The sequence below is a fragment of the Anomaloglossus baeobatrachus genome, chromosome 6 (genome assembly GCF_048569485.1).
Source record: "Anomaloglossus baeobatrachus isolate aAnoBae1 chromosome 6, aAnoBae1.hap1, whole genome shotgun sequence".
Classification (NCBI taxonomy): Eukaryota; Metazoa; Chordata; class Amphibia; order Anura; family Aromobatidae; genus Anomaloglossus; species Anomaloglossus baeobatrachus.
In genome coordinates, this window is record NC_134358.1 from 266,455,537 (window position 1) to 266,477,768 (window position 22,232).

General features: G+C 41.5%; 1 protein-coding gene across 2 annotated transcripts in view; it reads right to left on the minus strand.

Moving 5' to 3' along the window:
• LOC142243200 (cadherin-6-like) overlaps positions 1 to 22,232 on the minus strand; it is a 431,398-nt gene that overhangs the window by 373,985 nt on the left and 35,181 nt on the right. The window contains exon 2 of one of the 2 annotated variants that reach the window (XM_075314855.1): positions 16,989 to 17,038. The exons of the other annotated variant lie outside the window; for it this stretch is intronic. The gene's annotated coding sequence lies outside the window, so the exon portion shown is untranslated. The remainder of the gene's footprint in view (positions 1 to 16,988; positions 17,039 to 22,232) is intronic. 2 annotated transcript variants of the gene reach the window in all.

Sequence of the window (22,232 nt, forward strand, 5' to 3'; positions counted from 1 at the left end):
GAAGTGACTAGAGGCTGTTATTTTTGCAAAAGGAGGATCTACAAAATATTAATGTCACTTTTATGTTGAGGTGCCCATACTTTTGCACCGGTCAAATTTAGTTTAAATGCAGATTGCACATTTTCTGTTAGTACAATAAACCTCATTTCAATCCAGAAACATTACTCAGTCCATCAGGTATTAGATATATGAAACTGAAATAGCTGTTGCAAAAACCCAAATTGTTATAAAGAAAAAAAGGTTAACATTAATAGGGGTGCCCAAACTTTTTCATATGACTGTACATAAGTAAGACTATTTCCCAGGATCAATGTCCCATAATAGAACTTACTACCCATAGCCTGTAATATTATATTCTTCAAGAAAAGGCATCGAGGCCCTCCTTGTACTTTTTTGTAGCAAATCAACCATGATTGGTCGCACTATATTCTTGTCATGAGCATCTATGCCTCTTTTAATGCATCCCATTACTTTATTAGCGTTGGCAGCAGCTTCCTGGTACTGTAAACTTTGGGCGTGTGAACTTAGCCCCACCAAGAACACTGGTTTTATTAATGGTTTTCATTTATTAAAAAAAAAAAAAAGAACAAAATAGAAATTAACTGATTTTTCCAGGCATTACAATAAAATGTATTTATTGCTGTTTTAAAATATTATTGAATATTTTTCAATATGGATATAGTACACTGCTTTCTCTGTATCACTGAATACTGCCACATATAATTTAAATAAATCACATATATAAAAACACAAAAGGGTATAAATACATTTTAGTTGTCAAAATGCAGCTTTTAGATATTAACAGTATAATGTATAAAATAAAGCAATACAAAATAATAATATAAAAATGTAATAAAATTGGATAAAAATGGGGGACCATCAACACACATGCAGGGGGTACTGCTCAGTTCAATGGTAGTACTAGAGATAGCCAACTGGAATACTATGTTCATTAGTCCCATAGACAGCGAATGGAGCCTAACCTCAAAGAGGAGAAAAAGCTGAATGGAATTCTAATTTTAGTGCTCAGATGAAAATCAGTATTAAGACATTTATTATCTATACTGTCGATAAGTGAGAAATGTTGTTCATGGGAAAACCTCTTTCAATTGTTCTCTAACCAACTGCCTGTTAAGTTACTTCTTGACCTTTTTTACGCTGTCAAACACATACCATACTAACCATTTTGGATCTAAATTAAAGCCCACTGACTTCATATAGATCTATAATATTTTTCTACTTACTATAACGGTATGGCAGGTAATATTTGCCCATGAAAGGTAAGAGAAACCTAATTTAAAGAAATTGAAAGCGTAACCATCATTTTAATTTTTACTTCAAAAATCAATAGTACCCATGAAAATAAGAAACTTTGTAATGTTTCTTATCAGATTAACCTGCTTCTACCTCCTCCTGGATTAATCTTTCACTCTCAATTTATGAGTAAAATCTTTACTCTGAGAAGACCAATTTTCCAATTACTGAGAAAGGAGATGACTGTCACGTTGGGTGCAAGAGGACACCCGGCAAGCAGCCCAACACAAAGGGAAAACCAGGGAAAAAGGACAAAAAGGACAATGGAAGGCCCTGGCAATAAGGAGTGAAGCAGGTTAACTTTCTAGTACTCACCGGAGTCTGAGTCCTGCACTTCCTAACATCCCTAGATGGGTCCTTCCCCCATGCGCCATCACGTATCTACGCCTTCACTGGACGAAAACTTACCCTAACTAGTGTGAAGGCCAGCGAGACACTAGTCTCACTACTGCACTAAAACAACACGAGAAGGGTAACACAAACAGGTGGGGAAAGACACAACAAATAGCCCTTCTCAGCTACTCTAGCAGGAAACTTCACAGCTGCAGCTGAAATGAACACCTCACCTTCTCCAGAGAAGGCTCCTTCAAAATATTCAGTATAGAAGAACTATAACTGGCATGGAGTGATGCCAGGAGTGATGATAAGATGCAGCAGCTGTGATAAAGGCTATGAGTAATCTCAGTAAAAAGGGAAAATGTCCTTAAACCCTTCAGCATCAAATTAAAGTAAATCCACTCCAATACAAGAAGACAGTCAAATGGCCTTCACAGAGGACTTGCAGTCAATTAAGCGTGGAGACCTCCTGATCCCAGAACAGCCAGAGGTAACATGTGGACTTGACACACTCGTGACAATGACAGATGGTGTTTATAAGATTATATGGAGAGGGAAGGAGGGAGGAGAGTGAGGCAGACGCAGACATTTTGATGCAAGTTCTCCAGAAAAGACAGTTACACTTTTAAGTGTATGATTGTGTATGTCTTTGCCACCTTCTCCTCCTGTCCATAATCCATTATTCAGTAATGTGAATGTCTTCACTGAATGTATTATTACTTGCTTATATAGCATCATTATATTCCGCAGCACTTAACAGACTTTGTCATAAGTGATGAGCGAGCACAACCATGCTCGGGTACTCGGTGTTCGTAATGAGAAGTGGATGCTTGGATGAGCGAGACTTGAGTACCAGAGTATAATGGAAGTCAATAGGGAACTCAAGCATTTTTCTGGGAAAACTTCCAGAAAAATGCTTGAGTTCCCCATTGATTTCTATTATACTTGGGTACTCGAGTTGCGCTCATCTGAGCATCAACTGCTCCTTTTGAGTACTGAACACCCGAGTATGGTAGTGCCTGCCCACTTATCACTAATTGTCATCACTGCACTCTATGGAGTTCACAATCTACATTCCCTATCAGTATGTCTTTGGAGTGTGAGAGGAAATCGGAAGAAACCCCCACAAGCACAGGGAGGACTTACAAACTCTTTACAGATGTTATTCTTGGTGGCATTTAAAACTAGGATGGCAAAGCAACAGCGCTACCCACTGAGCCATTGTGTCGTCCAGTCGATTGATTAATAAAATAAAAATTAAAACGACGGTTACTCTTTAGCCAAGTGGTGGCCCAAAGGCATTACTGAAGCAATAAGGACTGAGCACAAATTTTTCTGCTTTTTTTTCATATAAAATGTCAACTTTTACAAAAACACCCAATCATAGCAATAGCAATCATATTTTTCATTAAGCTTTTTAGAAACAGAGAAGTAACCTAAATTCCCAAAACACATGCACTGCATAAAATCAATTACCTCTATAAAAATAGGATGGTAAATAAATGGGTCAAGGGAATATGTCTGAATAACACAATTCCATCACAGAAGGAACTAAGAACACGAAAATGGGTCCTGAAAATCTCAGCTATCACATCTATCTATCCAAGCAATGTACCTATAATGCTGATGAACACTCATTTTTAGAACGGCCCTACACTTTTTTCACATTTCAATTTATAATAGACTGAACAATTCTCCCTCCTACAGGCCACAATGGCAATGTAAGTTTTTCATAAAAGGCTTTTGGTTCTTCCTACACAGAGAGATTTTCGTGCCATCAAAGAAAAAAGTCTGTTCCTGCTCGAGTAATCTAAAAAGAAAGGTAAACATGTATCAGCACTGGAGCTTAGAGCATAATAATCCAAAAAAGGGAATGTGCTACTTTGTGGGTTTTTTTTTTTTCAAAGGATTTACTTGTGCGATTATTCATCCATATATGAGAAGCCTCTCTTATTTAACTCATCATGAGGCTTTCCTGTCCAAGCTTTCCACTGTTGACAGTTTTACTCATTAATTGATTTCAGGAAGCGTCTAGCAACCTGTCGTAAATCCCTCAAACGCTGAAAGGATTTGTTCCAAAGAAACAGATGTGATTAAAAGACATTCTAAAGCTTTCAGAATGGAGCAAAACGTGGATGTGAAGATCAGCAAATTTATGGATCTCTATAGAGATTCTAAAAATGCTTCTTATGGTGATATTTTAAGGTGTGCTGCCTGCTGATTTCTGCTTTCTCCTAGGGGTCTTGTGTTCTCTTAAGCTTTCATATGTCTATTCAATACCTGATAACACTCCGTCTAGCTACTCGCGACCTAATGGTTAGCCACAAATCACATAGGGGACAAAACAACCCTCTACTTCATTCTGGAGCTCCGTGAATGCGCGTTTCGCTATGAATACAGCTATATTTTTCATAAATCTGGCACTCGGATGCATATTATACCCGGCATGACTACCTAGAAAACAATAATGCTGTAGCAGGTGGAAGTTGTTCAGTTTTAGAGTCTAAATGTGAGAAGAACAGTAAAATTTCTATTTGTGTAATGTTTACAATTCTAGAAAGGAAACTCCAGCCGAGCCTCAGTTCTCAGCGTTCTTGCTGTTAGTGTTGTAGCTTTTGATATTATTGTAGTTTGTTTTCAACATGATGCTGATTTTGACAAGAACTAGTCTCTTAGTTTCTCACTCTCGCAGCGATCAGCGCATTGTCAGAGAGCGGCAATATGCGGCACATATGTAAATTTGTGCATTGACATTTTCTAAAATTATGGGTCTCTCTCTAATACTTCTAACTACCCAGAACAACATTGCAGGAAGCTATGATCAATAAAGCCAAAAATAACATTACAAAGATGCAAACTGTATACAATGACCTCCAAAGGAAAGCTGCATCAAGTGAGTATCACATGGAAGAACAGGGAGAAAGCAGGAAAATATTTCTTCTGGGACCACAAAGTACTGCCTGAATGGTCCAGCGTATGGAACTTTTCTCTCCCAAGCCTGGACCTGAAATTATAATTAGATTTTGGACGATTTTTCATACAATGCCAATGTAGCAGAAGACATGGAAGGCAGTGGTGGATGAAATCTGATATCCAGGCTAGTATGCCTCAGTGTATCTGTGGCAGTCTCCCAAAAATTTCCAATAATCTTTTTTTTTCTGTTAAGCTCCTCGTAGTTTATAATAATTCTGTCCTTGCTATGCATTTGCCAAGTGGAAAATTTAAAGGGGTTTTCCACTACTTTTACATTTACCTTAGGATAGGTCATCAAAGTCTGATCGGCTGGGGTACGACACCTTGCACCCTCGCCAATTAGATGTTCTCTGTGCCTGCCAGCGGCAGCAAGCAGCTGGTAATGCTCAGTTCTGGCGCTGCTCCGTCTTTTGATAGTGGCTGCGACTGGGTACTGCACATCTTATTCAAATCAATAGGAGGCAGATGTGCAGTATCCAGCCGTAATCAGAAAATAGGGCACTCCAAATATGAGCATTTCCAGATGCCTTCTGCCTCTATCGGCACCGAAAGCAGCTGATTGGTGGGGGTGCTTGGAGTCAGACCATGGCCAATCACACACTCATGACCTATTCTAAGGGGTACTTTGCACACTACGACATCGCAAGCCGATGCTTGCGATGCTGAGCGCGATAGTCCCCGCCCCCGTCGCAGCTGCGATCTCTTGGGATAGCTGCCGTAGCGAACATCATCGCTACGGCAGCTTCACATAGACTTACCTGCCCTACGACACCGCTCTGGCCGGCGACCCACCTCCTTCCTCAGGGGGCGGGTCATGCGGCATCACAGCGACGTCACACGGCAGGCGGCCAATAGAAGCGAAGGGGCGGAGATGAGCGGGACGTAAACATCCCGCCCACCTCCTTCCTTCCGGATAGCCGGCGTGAGCCGCAGGACGCATGTAGGAGATGTTCCTCGCTCCTGCGGCTTCACACACAGCGATGTGTGATGCCGCATCAATGAGGAACAACATCGTGACATCGGTCCTTCTGAAATCATGGAAATGACCGACGTTACACCGATGATACGATTTCAACGCTTTTGTGATCGTTATTCGTATCAAAAACGATTTACACACTCCGATATCGACAGCGACGCCGGATGTGCGTCACTTTCGATTTGACCCCACCGACATCGCACCTGCGATATCGTAGTGTGCAAAGTACCTAAGGATAAGCCATCAATGTAAAAGTAGGGGAGAACCTCTTTAATGCCATGGGCAGCATTTTACAGACAAGAGTCCATATTACATACATATAAATACAACCTTACAGGGGGCAGCATATTCAGTACACAGACGGCAGTACGTAGCCAGATCTGCATTAAGTATTAAAGTCCTTTGAATATATATTTTCTCTTCGCTATTTGTTAACCACTATTTCTACGTCATGCCACTTCTGCACTAGTAAACTGGTCTAAAGAACTTTACTATTGTGAATCTTATAGAAAAATGTTCCCTTTTTAAGCCATGTGAACTTTTTTGTGTATAACTTTTGCAGAGTAACACTAGCTCCATATTTAAGACTGATCAAATGATAAATTAATACAAATATGAAATATACACACTGTGTGCAGAATTATTAGGCAAGTTGTATTTTTGAGGATTTTTTTATTATTGATCAACAACTATGTTCTCAATCAACCCAAAAGACTCATAAATATCAAAGCTTAATATTTCTGGAAGTTGGAATGGGTTTTTTTTTCTAGATTTGGCTATCTTAGGAGGATATCTGTTTGTGCAGGTAACTATTACTATGTAGTATTATTAGGCAACTTAAAAAAACCCAAATATATTCCCATCTCACTTGTTTATTTTCACCAGGTAAACCAATATAACTGCACAAAATTTAGAAACAAATATTTCTGACATGCAAAAACAGAACCCCCAAAAATTAGTGACCAATATAGCCACCTTTCGTTATGATGACACTCAACAGCCTACCATCCATAGATTCTGTCAGCTGCTTGATCTGTTTACGATCAACATTGCGTGCAGCAGCCACCACAGCCTCCCAGACACTGTTCCGAGAGGTGAACTGTTTTCCCTCCCTGTATATCTTACATTTTATGAGGGACCACAGGTTCTCTATGGGGTTCAGATCAGGTGAACAAGGGGGCATGTCATTATTTTTTCATCTTTTAGACCTTTACTGGCCAACCGCGCTGTGGAGTAGTTAGATGCATGTGAGGGAGCATTGTCTTGCATGAAAATCATGTTTTTCTTAAACAATCCTGACTTCTTCCTGTACCACTGCTTGAAGAAGTTGTCTTCCAGAAACTGGCAGTAGGTCTGGGAGTTGAGCTTCACTCCATCCTCAACCCAAAAAGGTCCCACAAGTTCATATTTGATGATACCAGCCCATACCAGTATCCTACCTCTACCTTGCTGGCGTCTGAGTCAGAGTGGAGCTCTCTGCCCTTTACTGATCCAGCCTCTGGCCCACCCATCTGGCCCATCAAGAGTCACTCTCATTTCATCAGTCCATAAAACTTTTGAAAAATCAGTCTTAAGATATTTCTTGGCCCAGTCTTGACATTTTATCTTATGTTTCTTGTTCAAAGCTGGTCGTTTTTCAGCCTTCCTTACCTTGGCCATGTCCCTGAGTATGGTGCTTTTTGATACTCCAGTAATGTTGCAGCTCTGAAATATGGCCAAACTGGTGGCAAATGGCATCTTGGCAGCTTCACGCTTGACTTTCCTCAATTCATGGGCAGTTATTTTGTGCCGTTTTTGCCCAACACGCTTCATGCGACTCTGTTGGCTATTTGCCATGAAACAGTTGATTGTTCGGTGATCACGCGTCAAAAGTTTGGCAATTTCAAGATTGCTGCATTCCTCTGCAAGACATCTCACAATTTTGGACTTTTCAGAGCCCGTCAAATCTCTCTTCTGACCCATTTTGCCAAAGGAAAGGAAGTTGCCTAATAATTAAGCACACCTTATATAGGGTGTTGATGTCATTACACCACACCCCTCCTCATTACAGAGATGCACATCACCTGATTTACTTAATTGGTAGTTGGCTCTCAAGCCTATACAGCTTGGATTAGGACATGTATAAAAATTATCATGTGATGAAAATACTCATTTGCCTAATAATTCTGCACACAGTGTACATTCCCACCATGAGCTTTTGGTGAGTTTGTGATGTTGCATGATTTCTGCACCTAATATGTAAATTAGGTTACTTGCATTTATTTTTTTTGTCTTTTATAGTAAGTCATGTTTTAAACAAAGCTGGTCTGTTTTTGATAGTTCCTGGTATTTGGCTTTCACAAAACCTTATTGATATACTTAGGCACGGATTACAGACATTTTTAATGTGTTTCCGCTGCACAAATTCACTAAAAACACATGCGTTTTTTATCTGCGGATTTTTTGCACCTAACGCAAATTCAAAGGAAAAGTCTGCACAGTGGACTCAGTGTACCTAGAGGAGAAATTGACATGCTGCAGATTTGAAACTAGAACCGCAGGTTAATAGTGGAACCATTCTTAATGAAGGAACATACACAACATCAGAAATTCACTAAAAACTCATCGTGGGCACACAGCCTTAGGCATCTATGTATCGCACTCCCCAACAAGTGTGATAAAGCACAGCAGCCGCAACCCACCATATTTAGTGTAAAGCCACATGCACACATTGAGTACCGTATAGTATAAGCCAAGTTTTTCAGACTTTTTATGCTGAAAACGCTCCCTCGTGTTATACTCGAGTGAGGTTCCCACAAAAAATTATTCTCACCTGTCTTCCATTCCTGCAGTGTTCTCTTACCTGCTTCTTGTGGACCATAGGCACACTGACCCCTCCATGATCGCATCCAGTGCATGGGGCTGACACTGCCGTCTAGCGTCATCGCTTTACTGCAGTTAAATGTTTTGCGGTGCCGCAAAGCATTCAACTGCAGTAAATCGCTGATTGCAGCGGTAGCCCCGTGCATCGGACGTGATCATGAAGGGGTCAATGTGCCTGGAATCAACAAGAAGCACCCCTTGATGACCGCAGCCGCTGCTGCCGTCATCGCTTTATTGCAGTTGAATGCTTTGCGTCGCTGCAAACCATTCAACTGAAGTAAAGTGATGATGGTATGCCCCATGCACTTGACGAGATCATCGAGGGGTCTATATGCCTGCAGTCTGCAAGAAGTAGGTAAGAGGACATTGCAGGAATGGAGAACCAGTGAGAATAATTTTTTGTGTGTGTATGTGAACAACAGTGTAATAGAGGACAAGAAGGGAACTGGAATGAGGACATTACTAAAGGATGGGTACATTACCACAGGGCACAAGGATGCGCACATTACTACAGGATGGACATATTAATACAGGGAACACGGATGGGCACATTACTACTGGATGGACACATTACTACAGGATGGAGCACAAGGATGGGGCACATTACTACAAGGGGACAAGGATGGAGTACATTACTATAAAATGGGGCACAATACATCAGGATGTGGCACATTACTACAAGGCAACTAGGATGGGGGCAATACTACAAGATGAACCAGGCTGGGGCACATTACTAAAAGGGGAGGACAAAGATGGGGCATTACTACAAGATGGACCAGGCTTGGGCACATTACTCCAAGGGGGGGACAAGAATGGGCACATTACTACAGGGCACATTACATTTTATTGGTATTTATTTTCATTTTTGAAATTGCTACATTTCCCACACTAGGCTTATATTCAAGTCAATAAGTTTTCCCAGTTTTTTTGTGGTAAAATTAGGGGCCTCGGCTTATACTTGGGTCAGTTTATAGGTATTTGGTGAGTTTTTTACCTCAGTATTTGTAAGCCAAAACCAGGAGTGGAACAATCCGTGGAAAAGTATAATAGAAACATGGGCACCACTTCTGCATTATTCACCCACTCCTTGTTTTGGTTCACAAATCCTGAGGTAAAAAACTCACTGAATACTCAATGTGTACACGTAGTCTCAGAGAAAAAGTATAATAGAAACACGGGCACCGCTTCTTAATTTTTCACCCACTCCTGGTTTTGGCTCACAAATACTGAGGTAAAAAACTCAACACATACTCAATGTGTGTACTTGGTTTACATTGTGAGCAGCGGTAGCCAAGGAGTGCTGCAGCGTCACAATGTTTCCTTACACTGTATTACCCCTTATACTTATTATTCCCTGGACACCAGGAAAAAATTCCTTCATACTCCAGATTGGTGATATTCTAGACATTGGTGATCCCCTTCCAGATATCTTAATACTATGGCAAATTCTACCAACATGTCACAACATTTCATAGTTGGAATACCCCTTTAATATAAGCCTTAGTATTACATAGAAGAAAACCACCCTCCACCTTTAGGCTATGTGCGCACTAGAAAAGTGATTTTTCTCAAGAAAATTTCTTGAGAAACTTCTGGGAGTTGAAGATTACCGCACCTGTGGTAAAAAACCGCACCAAAACCGCGGGAAAAACGCATGCGTTTTTGGCGCATTTTTTCCGCGTTTTTGCTGCGCTTTTTGCGCAGGTTGGTCCCTGCGGTTTTTTATTCTGTAACTGCAATAAATAATATAGATAATCAATAGATAGATAGACAGACAGATAATGGATAGAGGGAAAGATGGATAGATGAATAGATAGATAGATAGATGGAAAGATAGATAGATAATAGATGAGAAAGACCTATAAAATGTCCCACCTCCCTGCATATTCTAAGCTGGCACCCTTTAGTGACTTTCATGTGGCACTAAAGGGTGGTTAACCTTGTATTTAGCCCAAAAATAAATAATTAAAAAAAAACGACGTGAGGTCCCCCAAATCTTTTGTAGCCAGCTAGGTTAAAGCAGACGGCTGCAGCCTGCAGACCACAGCTGGCAGATTTACCTTGGCTGGTAATCCAAAACAGAGGGCACCCCACGCTGTTATTTTACATTAAATAATTTAAAACAAAAAACGTGGGGACCCCCCCAAATTGGATCACCAGCCAAGGTAAAGTGGACAGCTGCGGTCTGGTATTCTCAGACTAGGGAGGTCCACCGTTATTGGACACTTCTCAGCCTAAAAATAGCAGGCCATAGCCACCCCAGAAGTAGCGCATCCATTAGACGTGCCAATCCTGGCACTTTGCCCCAACTCATCCCATTGCACTGGAGTGGTGGCAAACGGGGTAATATATGGGGTTGATGCCAGATGTGTAATGTCACCTGGCATCAGGCCCTGGGGTTAGTGATGTCACGCGTCCTTCAAATACCTGACATCACGAACAAAGTCAGTAAGAAATAAAAAATAGACAACAAAAAAAGTTTTATTTGAAAAAACACTGCCCAAAACATTCCCTCTTTCACCAATTTATTGAAAAGAACAATCAATTCCAGGTCCAGCGTAATCCAATAAGGGGGTCCCACGACGATCCATACCATAGTCACTGTCCTAGTCAATGAAGAACAGAATGTTCACCATTTGCTGGGAGAGCAGTGCAGTGACCTGAGCTAACATCAATAGGTCAACCCAGGTCACTACAGGGGATGATGAGCGCTGCTGTCAGGAGGTTAGTGAGGTACATTACCTGCTGTGATGATCTCTTGCTCTCCTGACGTAAGCGCTGTCACTGACTTCTATGCCCGCCGCGTTCTCAGCAGTATCGCGATAGCCCGTGACATCAGCGCTAGTCACAGTCTCGGGCCGCCCGCGAGACGAGCATAGAAGGCAGTGACAGCACTGACGTCAGGAGAGCAGGAGATCGTCACAGCAGGTAATGATCTCATCTAACCGGCTGCCAGCACTGCAGTGTGAGAAGCTGCTGATACTGCAGTGCGGGCAGACACTGACACTGCTGTGCGGGCAGCCGCGGGGCTGGAGTGGGAGACAGACTGCACGGGCACCCGACTAAGGTCACACCGAAGTGCTTCCGTGCGGCGTCCAGGGAGTGTGACGTGTGTGTTTACTCTCTGCTCCGCTTTCTCTTCCTGTCATAATGACATCACTTCCCTGCAAAACGCAGGCAGCGATGAGCATTACCGCAGGTAAACCCTGGCTATTCCGAGGGTATACCGCACATCATTTGTTACCTGTGGTATACCTGCGGTATTTCGCGATTACATTACAGTGAATGGAGTGAAATACCGCAGGTACCTGCGGAAAAGAAGTGACATGCACATTTTCTCAAGAAGTTTTCTCAAGAAATTCTGCAGAAAGAATTTTCTTGAGAAAAAAACGCAGTGGGCGCACAGCTATTTTTTCCCCATAGGTTTTGCTGGGAAATATCTGCAAAAAGATTACAAACATTTCTCAAGAAATTTCTGCAGCAAAACCGCGGGTAAAACCGCAGGTAAAAACGCAGTGTGCGCACAAGGCATTACGTCAACTTTTGAGATGCATTTCATGAGAAATCACTGGCAGGGAGTAGAAGCAATTGCCGGATTTGTTTCTGCCATTTAATAAAAGTAGCTTGTTGTCCTCATATCGTAAAGCCGGTTATACATTAAACACAGTGTTTGGCACCGAACCATCGGAAAAGCTGGTTTACACTAAATATGGGTGCCAAGGAAGCACTGCACCATCAATTTTACAGCTGGCTTCACTTTTTGGGTAATTTAAATAAATCCCTAAGGATGTCGAGAGGAAAAAATAAACTCCAGGTTTTAATAGAGTCTGGCACAATTCAACATTTTATCCTTTAAAGTTTACATAAACTAATGATGGCTACGAATTGCAGACGGCGTACATGCAGAAATACGTTTACAGATACAAATCTAGTAAATAAACTGTGTGTGTTTCCAGTTACATACTTTTATAACCAATTGTCAGATATCATCAGATCGTATCAGAAAAGATATCAGTAAAAATTCATTTAGACACAGTTGTATAAGCTTCCAGAGAGGTCTAGAAAGCTTTTTTTCTAATGGATTGTCAAGCAGAAGAGACGTGGTGGACTTAAAACCCATGTGTAAGCTGTTACCCTCAGGGGGGGGGAGTACCTGCCATTTTTTATTTTACTGTGGACTGGCGGAGATACGATGATCAATGATAGATTAAAGTGTAACCATCAATTTAATTTTTATTTTATAAATGAATAGTACAGATGAAAATAAGCAACTTTGTAAAGTATCTTATTAGACAAACTTGCTTCTTTCTCTGCCAGAATTGATCTGTCATCATGAAACTTTTCAATTCTGTGGTATATTCTATAATCAGTGAAGACTTTCCCATTACTGAGATAGGAGATGCTGGATGTTACTGATGAGATTCTATGTAGATAGAAGAGGGAGGAGGGGGCGGAGCTAGAGACAGAGGGAGGAGATAGAGGTAGAGCTCCGCCCCTCCTTCCTCTTCTATCTACATAGAATCTCATTAGAACTGAGACCTTTGATATTGACTGATCAATTCTGGCAAAGAAGGAAGCAAATTTGTCTGATAAGATATATTACATAGTTGCTTATTTTTATGTGTACTATTGATTTATGAAATAAAAATTAAAACAACGGTTATGCTCTAACTGTATTTTCTAGTGGAAATCCGAAATGCATCTCTTGATTTGTCAATCATGCAGGCTTTTATTATTATTCCTCCATCCCGAGAGGCAGCCCCACCTGAATGAAGCAGAGGTGAGGTTGAGCATGCGCACCTCTGCTCCATTCTTTCTCACTAAGAATACTGAGGTCAGTCTCTGGTGTCATGTTTTCAAATGAATGGAAGTGCATATGCTTAACCTTCATTCAATACAGATGGGATTCTTCAGAGCCCTTTTTTGGAAATTGGTGGAAGCATCTGTGGTCAGACCTGCAGTGATCAGGAAATTATTCCCTATTGAAAATTAGTGCAAACTAGAAATGAGTGATCGACCATAGCCTTAAAAAACACATCCTACTTGATGCCATCTTGGCTCCTCTTTGATTTGGAGTCCTGGCGTGACATCTCTGACATTGCACCAGGACTACAAATCAAAAGAGGAGCCGGAGATTTTGACATGTAAGGCTTTACGCAGGGTTCTTGTCCGATGAAGGACTACTGACATGGCCTCTGCCCCAGGGTCCTGCAAATTAATTAATCTCTAGTAACAAAACTCTAAGGCACTAAGTGCACAGACACATGTCTTGCATTATAACAATACAATGATTTTAAAGGGAACCTGTCACGACTTTTTTGGCCTATAAGCTGCGGCCACCAACACCGGGCTCTTATATACAGCATTCTAACATGCTGTATATAAGAGCCCAGGCCGGGGGTATAACATAAAAAACACTTTATAATACTTACCTAACCGTCGTGCGGTGGGCGTTATGGGCGTCTCCGTTGTCCGGTGTCGACGCCTCCTCTTTCGGCCATCATCGTCCTCTTTCTGAAGCCTGGGTGCATGACGCGGCTACGTCATACACACTCGCCATTTCTGCGCAGGCGCACTACAATACTATGATCTGCCCTCAGGGCAAATCAAAGTGCACTTGCTCAGGACCTGAATGCCGGCGAGTGTGTATGACGTCAGACCCATCATGATCCGCGGCTAGAGAAGAAGGAGCACAAAGATGGCCAAAAGAGGCGGCGCTGGCACCGGACAACGGAGACGCCCATAAGGCCCACTACGCGACCGTTAGGTAAGCATTATAAAGTGTTTGTTATGTTATACCCCCGACCTGGGCTCTTATATACAGCATGTTAGAATGCTGTATATAAGAGCCCGGTGGTGGTGGCCACAGCTTATAGCCAAAAAAAGTGGTGACAGGTTCCCTTTAAGCTTCAAACTAAAGATTATCACATGATTGCCAAATTTATATTGAGCATTGTAAGATATCAATTACTGATTTATTCTTTAGGGGGACTTGTCAGATCCATCTCTATTTTTACCTAGGGAGAGACCTGTCAATTAAGCCAGGCAGTGAGAAGCCGTCGAAGCTCCTCAGATGACTGTTCTCCCTGTTCCCAACTCATTTCAAACTATTTTTTTTCTGAAACACTGCAGTGAAGGAGCTGGTTCCTGAATTCTTTTGCCCATGGTTCACCAAGGATGAATCAACTGACATGCTCCCTGTAAAAGCTATTTTTACTGTTATGTCTATCTTCCTCTCTTGTAACATTGATATCTACACTGATAACTTCTTAAGAGTGTTAATACTCACCACTAAATTTACCAGATAGAGAAAAAAACTTGAGCTACAGATTTCACTGATCTGAATAATAACAAAACAAACAAACAACTTGTCTCAAGAGAACCTTTCAGGCATACACAGATCAGCCATAACATTAAAACCATTGAAAAGTGAATAACGTTAATTATCTAGTGGCAATAGTTCCTGTCATGATAATATTCAGTGAGTGAACGGTTGCTTCTTAAACTTAATGAGTTGGTGAAGGAAAAATTGCAAGCATAAGATCCTCAATACACATTAGACTATAGAAGGATTCAGCTGATGGTCTAATGTGCATGGATGACACCTGCCAACTAATGGTCGTGAGAGAAATCGATTGTACATGTTGAATTTTGGACAGCCGATTATATTGTTCATCCTGAGATAAGCCGGTGGCTGACATGTAATTTGGCAGCTTTCTCAAAGAGAACACAGGAGTGCCTGGCTGAATGAGCCTTCTCATGCATAGGGGAGTCAGTCGAGATGGCTAAAGAATCGTTTGCCCAACAGCCATCTAATGAGAATGGCCAGCCTAAGGAACTTTGACAACAGCCATATTGTTGAACATTTTTAAATCTAGTCATGATAGTGTATACAACATAAAAGCTTTGCTGCATGAGCAGTTGCATAGCTGCAGTGGCGAGCGTCAAAACTGAAGTATGGTGGCTTGGTCTGATGAATCGCATTTTTTTTTATCCCACTGGTGCACTAAGGTGTGTGTGTGTGTGTGTGTGTATGTATGTGTCACTTGGGCTAAGAGATGGCACCAGGAGGCACTGGAAAGTCACTGTGATGCTCTAGGCCAATTTTTGTTAGGAAACCTAAAAATCAAGGGTCCTGGACTTCATGTGGTTGTAAGGTGACACACATCAAAAATTCTTCAAGAATGGTTTGAGAAACATGATAAAAAGTTCAAAGTGTTAACTTGACCTCCAAAGTTTCCAGTTTCCAATTTGATAAGGCATTTAATGTGCTGGAAAAACAAGGCTTATCCATGGAGGGAATCATAGACTGGAAGAGTTGGAAGAGACCGCAAGGGCCATCAGATCCAACTCCGTGCGAGTGCAGGTTTTCCTAAATCATCCCAGCTATATTTTATTCAGCTTCCGCTTGAAGATTTCCTTTGATGGAGAGCTCACTACACAAAGAATTGGAAGGGACCTCAAGGGCCATCGGTCCAACTCTTGCAAGTGCAGGTTTCCCTAAATCATACCAGCTATATTTTATCCAGACTCCTCTTGAAGATTTTCATTGATGGAGAGCTCACTACACAACTTACAATGCATAAAAGACCCACTGATATATATATATATATATATATATATATATATATATATATATATATATATATATATACACATACATACTATGATATATAGACTATGAAAAACCCACAGGATAGGTCTTGTGGAGTTCAAGTGTTGACATTTCTGTGCGTTTTTTGTGGCATGAGATGGATCTACACAACATCAGGACAGTTATGTTATTGACATGTCTGATCTTTTTTTTTCTTTTAGAAGGTGGGGGTTGTCTTCAGGCTAGTTCTTGCCAATGTTCAAAATGAGTTTACCTTTGATGCCATTTTAAATAAAGTGACCACCTCCAACCACTGTCACCCATTGTACACATGTCTACTATTATCTTGTCATGCCAAATCTGCTTTTTGGAATATTTGAGAATACCATAGATTAGCGTGCAATGACCGTACGAAAGCAGCGATTGTGACTCTTACTATCGTCATTATCTCCCAGAGGTATTCTATTCCCATAAGACATTTGTTACACTCCATTGTATCTAATTATGCAGACTTGCATCGCTGATATTGGTTTTCCTTTCTCCTACGCAGAGTTGCTTTTCGCCCATCATGTATGTGTGCAGCTTAAACCCTTGTGATGACAGTTAGTAATTATGATATACAGTCATTTTCATTGTGATAGACGGTTCCAACCACATCAGCTAATTAACAACGGATGGCATTTGTTACCTCAAATGCTTGCAAATGCCACGCTCACCTAACATGCAGTATTAACGTATATATCAGTGGCTTTCTAATATGCTTGTAATGTCAGATAATTATTGGTACATAAAATGCTGAAAAATCACAGCTTTCCTAATAAGTTACATTTAAGACTTGTATTTCTTCTAAAATGACACTAATAATAATGGTTCAGTGATTATCCATTTACTTGGATGGAAATAGATATTTCTTTGTGAGGGATTGTATCTTACCATTTTGCCATACAGAAGAAAAAAGCGGAAGCTGCCAAGTCACTTTCTTGCTGTAGAAACATAATTAAAACCTGGCTTAAGATTTCAGTACATTTAATTGCCTCATCTCCTAATATTACCATTGTGTAGATAATCGGACACTGTTCCCCATGGAAAGATAATGGTTAACATGAAATAGGCAGCTACGTTATTGTTGCGTCATTGTACGAGTGAGACCTCCTTATCTCCGTCTTTTCACCTACAATAGTTTGTTACTAATGTTAATCCTTTTTTCACTCTCCTATCTGAGTTAGGTGCATAGAAAATAGCAGATAGCGCGGCATTTCTGAAAAATGGCTCATAATTAAATGATAATAGGAACAATGTTACTCGGAGAACATTTTGTTATGTCTACAATGTCTACTACAGTTTAGGTTTCTTTTGTTTTAGTTTATTTAATTTTATGTCTATGGTGTTCACTGTTATTTAACTCCTCATGCTCCACGGTATATATCTATCAGGGAGGTGAAGGTGTGTTTACAACTAGGGCTTGCTCACATGAGCATATAACTCGGGCGAGGGCTATCCAATGTTTTATCAGACAGCACTCACTCCAGTGCCGATCAGCGCTTTTTTTTTCTCATGCATTTTCGGCACGAGGAAAAAAATCGCTGCATGCTGCGATTGGCAGCTTGGATCAGGGGCACCCATTCAAGTCTAAAGGCTGCTTTACACGCAGCGACATCGCTAGCAATGTCGCTAGCGATAGCACCCGCCCCCGTCATTTGTGCGTCACGGGCAAATCGCTGCCCGTGGTGAACAATATCGCCGGCACGCATCACACCAACTTACCTTCCTAACGACGTCGCTGTGGCCGACGAACAAACTCTTTTTTAAGGGGGCAGTTCATTCAGCGTCACAGCGACGTCACACAGCGGACCACCAATAGAAGCACAGGGGCGGAGGGCAGCCGCATGAATGTCACTCCCACCTCGTTGTCGGAGGACGCAGGTACGCTGTTGTTTGTCGTTCCCGGGGTGTCACACGTAGTGATGTGTGCTGCCTCAGAAACGACGACCAACCTGCTTACCAAACGAGCGACGATTTTTTGAAAACGAACGACGTGTCAACAACCAATGATTTGGTGAGTATTTCGGATCGTTAGCGGTCGCTTGTAAGTTTCACATGCAACAACGTCGCTAACGAGGCCGGATGTGCGACACGAATTCCGTGACCCCAGCGATATCTCGTTAGCAATGTCGCTGCGTGTAACGGGGCCTTATGGGTGGGCAAAAGATAGGACTGCACTCAGATGTCATCAGCGTGCAGTTCCATACACACCAAGACAGACAATGGAAAAGATGGAGAAATGAAGCACAACATCTTCCCCTCACCTGTGATACGATTCTCACATGGGAGAGAATTGGATCACAGTGAATGACACATGGCTCACGCTTGCAGCAGAGCTAGAGCATAATGTCATTAGCATAATCAGGCCGGTTCTCTTGCATGAGACAATATATATGCTCATATAATAATAATAATAATTTTTATTTATATTCATATTCCGCAGCGCTTTACAATTCAGAGGGGACATGTACAGACAATATGAGATAATACAAAATAACAAAATTCAGATACCAGGAGGAGTGAGGGCCCTGCTCGTAAGCTTACAGTCTATGAGGAAATAGGGGAGGCCCAAAAGGTGAATGAGGGGGGAGAAAAGCTTGTCATATATGGTCCAGCCATCGATTTAATAGGGGATTCAAATCCAGCTGCCTGGACTGGTCGCCAGCCAGAATATACACAAGTACAGAGTGTAAAAAAATAAGCAAAAACCTCAAAAGGTCATGTGAGCCCGGTCTCACAGCAACTATTGGAATTAGCTCTGATCACTGCTGTTAACCACTTAAATGACTCTCAAGCACTAAAGAGGCATTTATAAAATGAAAGGGAATCTATTAGCAGGTTTTTGCTTCCTGATCTGAGAGCAGCATGATGTAGGCAGCGAGATTCTGAATCCAATGATATATCACTTAGATTACTGGGTGCAGCTGTTCTGACACAATCAGTATTGCTAGATTTAGCCATCTAGGAGAGCTGAGAGAGCTGTACCGCCCATACCACGCTCTCAATAGAAATTGTACAGTGAGGTGTCAATTAGAGGAGGGTGACACTTCAAAACGCGTTGAATGAAACCACCTTAATTTAGTTTTCCTGGATTTATGTCATATCTTGAGCAGCACAGTAGCAGATCCACATCAACTTTGTTCCTGATCACCTTCAATCAGAGGAGGGGCCATGCCGAATTAGCCTGCAAGTGACTTTATAGTCCTTTGTAATCAAACATAGCAAATAAACAACAGATTGGACCCTGACAAGACAGGAGTTCCTGAATTCTATGTTTTAAAGCTGGGTTCACACATAGCGACAGCGACAACGACATCGCTGTTACGTCACCATTTTCTGTGACGTAACAGCGACCTTGTAAGTCGCTGTTATGATCGCTGCTTAGCTGTCAAACACAGCGACGCAGCAGTGATCATAACGTCGCTACATGTGCAGAGAGCCGCGCACAGTGCTTAGCGCTGGCTCCTTGCTCTCCTAGCTACAGTACACATCGGGTTAATTAACCCGATGTGTACTGCAGCTACATGTCACAGTGCAGAGAGCAGGGAGCCGCGCACACTGCTTAGCGCTGGCTCCTTGCTCTCCTAGCTACAGTACACATAGGGTTAATTACCCGATGCGTACTGCAGCTACATGTGCACAGAGCAGGAGCCGGCACTGGCAGCGAGGGCGGAGGCTGGTAACGAAGGTAAATATCGGGTAACCAGGGAAAGGTCTTCCCTTGGTTACCCGATGTTTACGCTGGTTACAGCTTACCGCAGCTGCCAGACGCCGGCTCCTGCTCCCTTCATTTCGTCGCTCTCTCGCTGTCACACACAGCGATGTGTGCTTCACAGCGGGAGAGCGACGTCGAAAAAATGAAGCAGGACATTCAGCAACGAGCAACGACCTCACAGCAGGGGCCAGCTCGTTGCTGGATGTCACACACAGCGACAGCGACGGGACGTCACTGCAACGTCACAGAAAATGGTGACGTAGCAGCGACGTCGTTGTCGTCGTCGCTGTGTGTGACACCACCCTAACCCTTGCAGTATGCGGCGTTCAGCTTACATAGCAAAAACTTTAAGTGTAATCTATAAAAATATATATAGTACTGTTGCATATATAACAGTTCAATCTATGAAAGTATAAAGTTGAATAACCCATACGGTAAATGTAATTAAAAAAAAAAACAATCTAAACAACAAAATTGCTGTTTTTTGTTGCCACATCTCCTTGAAAATATGTAATAAAAAAACTATGAAACTGTCATATGTTCCCTAAAATTCTACCATCAAAATCTACAGTTTGCTACATTAAAAAGTCCTCATATAACGCCATCAACTGAAAAATAACAAACGTCCCGAGTCTCAGAAAATGTCAATATAACCCCCAAACAATTTTTTTTTCTGCTTTATTTACAAGGTTGAAAAACATTTTAACCCACAAAAATAGTAAAAAAATATGTATGTTTGGCATCTCTGTAATTGAACTAATTAGGATAATTATGTTACATTATTTTTTTGTTTTACCATTTCACAGCACTTTCTCATTCCCATTCCTTCCCAAATAAGTTTCTAACGATCAATTCCCTGGGCCCCTGAAGCCAGATATACACCTAAAAATGATCTCCATGTATGACAACCAGTGCAAGCGATTCAATAGGTGTACGGACCAACCTACTTCTCTGCTCGGACCTCACTTAATCTGCCCCAGTGACTTTCATTGAGGAAGTTGGATTAGTAAACTCCCTGCAGGTGCCATCATTAGCAGAATGCCAGTCTGCAGAAGACCAGGTAAAGGATCACTAGGATCCCAATTAGGGGATACACAATGAGCTGCAGCCGTTTCATAATGAGAAACCTGATGACATGCTAGCTGTGCTCTGAAGGCTAATACAATGATAGCAAATATTTACTATTTTTTGCTTTAATGCTTTTATATATATATATATATATATATATATATATATATATAAATATATATATATATTTATATATATATATATTTTTAATTTTTTTTTTTAATTTTTATTTTCCTTTTAAATATTGGTTTGTCCTGCCACATTCTATATTGCTGTTTAATACCCTCTCAGCGTTGTCCTTCTATGCCCCGCTTGTGACAATTCTTAAATAGAGTAATAATAGGACACTCAAGGAGGCCTTCAATAGGCCCGATGGTGCAATATCAACCTATTGGTAACTGGTGATAGGGGGTGATAAACAGGTGACAGATGAAGCCCCCTCACTGTGTAACAATTTACATGCTGCTGTTATGTATGACTGTGGCATCTAAGGGGTTAAATGAACATCGATATTATCAGTGTTGCTGGCAATTGCAGCCAAAATAAAGCCAGCAATCACCGCATAAGGAATAGACTCAGCCCCTGAAGAACCACTGCATGCAAATCTAGACCTATTGTTCACTATATATATAGCAAGTGTCAGGAAGTGGTTAATGTAAATCTCTGCATAAAGGTCCTCTTACACTGGCGTATAAATGGACCAGTGCTATGTGAAAATAAATCGCACTGCAAAGAGACAGAGCAGATCTGCCAGTTTTTTGTCAGCTCAATACGGACTGAAGAAAAAATCACAGCATGCACGACTCATCAAATCAATGCACATCTTTGCTATGTGCGCACGCTGCATCTTTGTGGTGACCAGAAAGATGCAAATTTTTGGTCTCAAAAAACGCTCCCTCAGCATGCATTTTTTGCCGCATTTTAGGCTATGTGCGCACAGTGCGTTTTTCGCTGCGTTTTTGCGAGTTTTTCGGGTGCGTTTTTGGCCTCCAAACTGCATGACTTTGCTTCCCCAGCAAAGTCTATGAGTTTTCAATTTTGCTGTCCGCACACAACTGTTTTTTTAAGCTGCGTTTTTGAGCTTAAAAAAAAAAATGGACATATCAATTCTTTCCTGCGTTTTTCTGCGTTTTCCCCCCCATGCAATACATTGGAAAAACGCAGAAAAACGCAGAGATCAAAAACGCAGCCACAAACGCACCAAATCGCGGTAAAAACGCATGCGTTTTTTGCCGCGTTTTTTTACGCGGGTGCGTTTTTGTGCGTTTTTAGCGGCCAAAAATGCACAAAAACGCAGCGTCAAAAAAACGCAGTGTGTGAACATAGCCTTACTGCATTTTTTTACCGTGTTT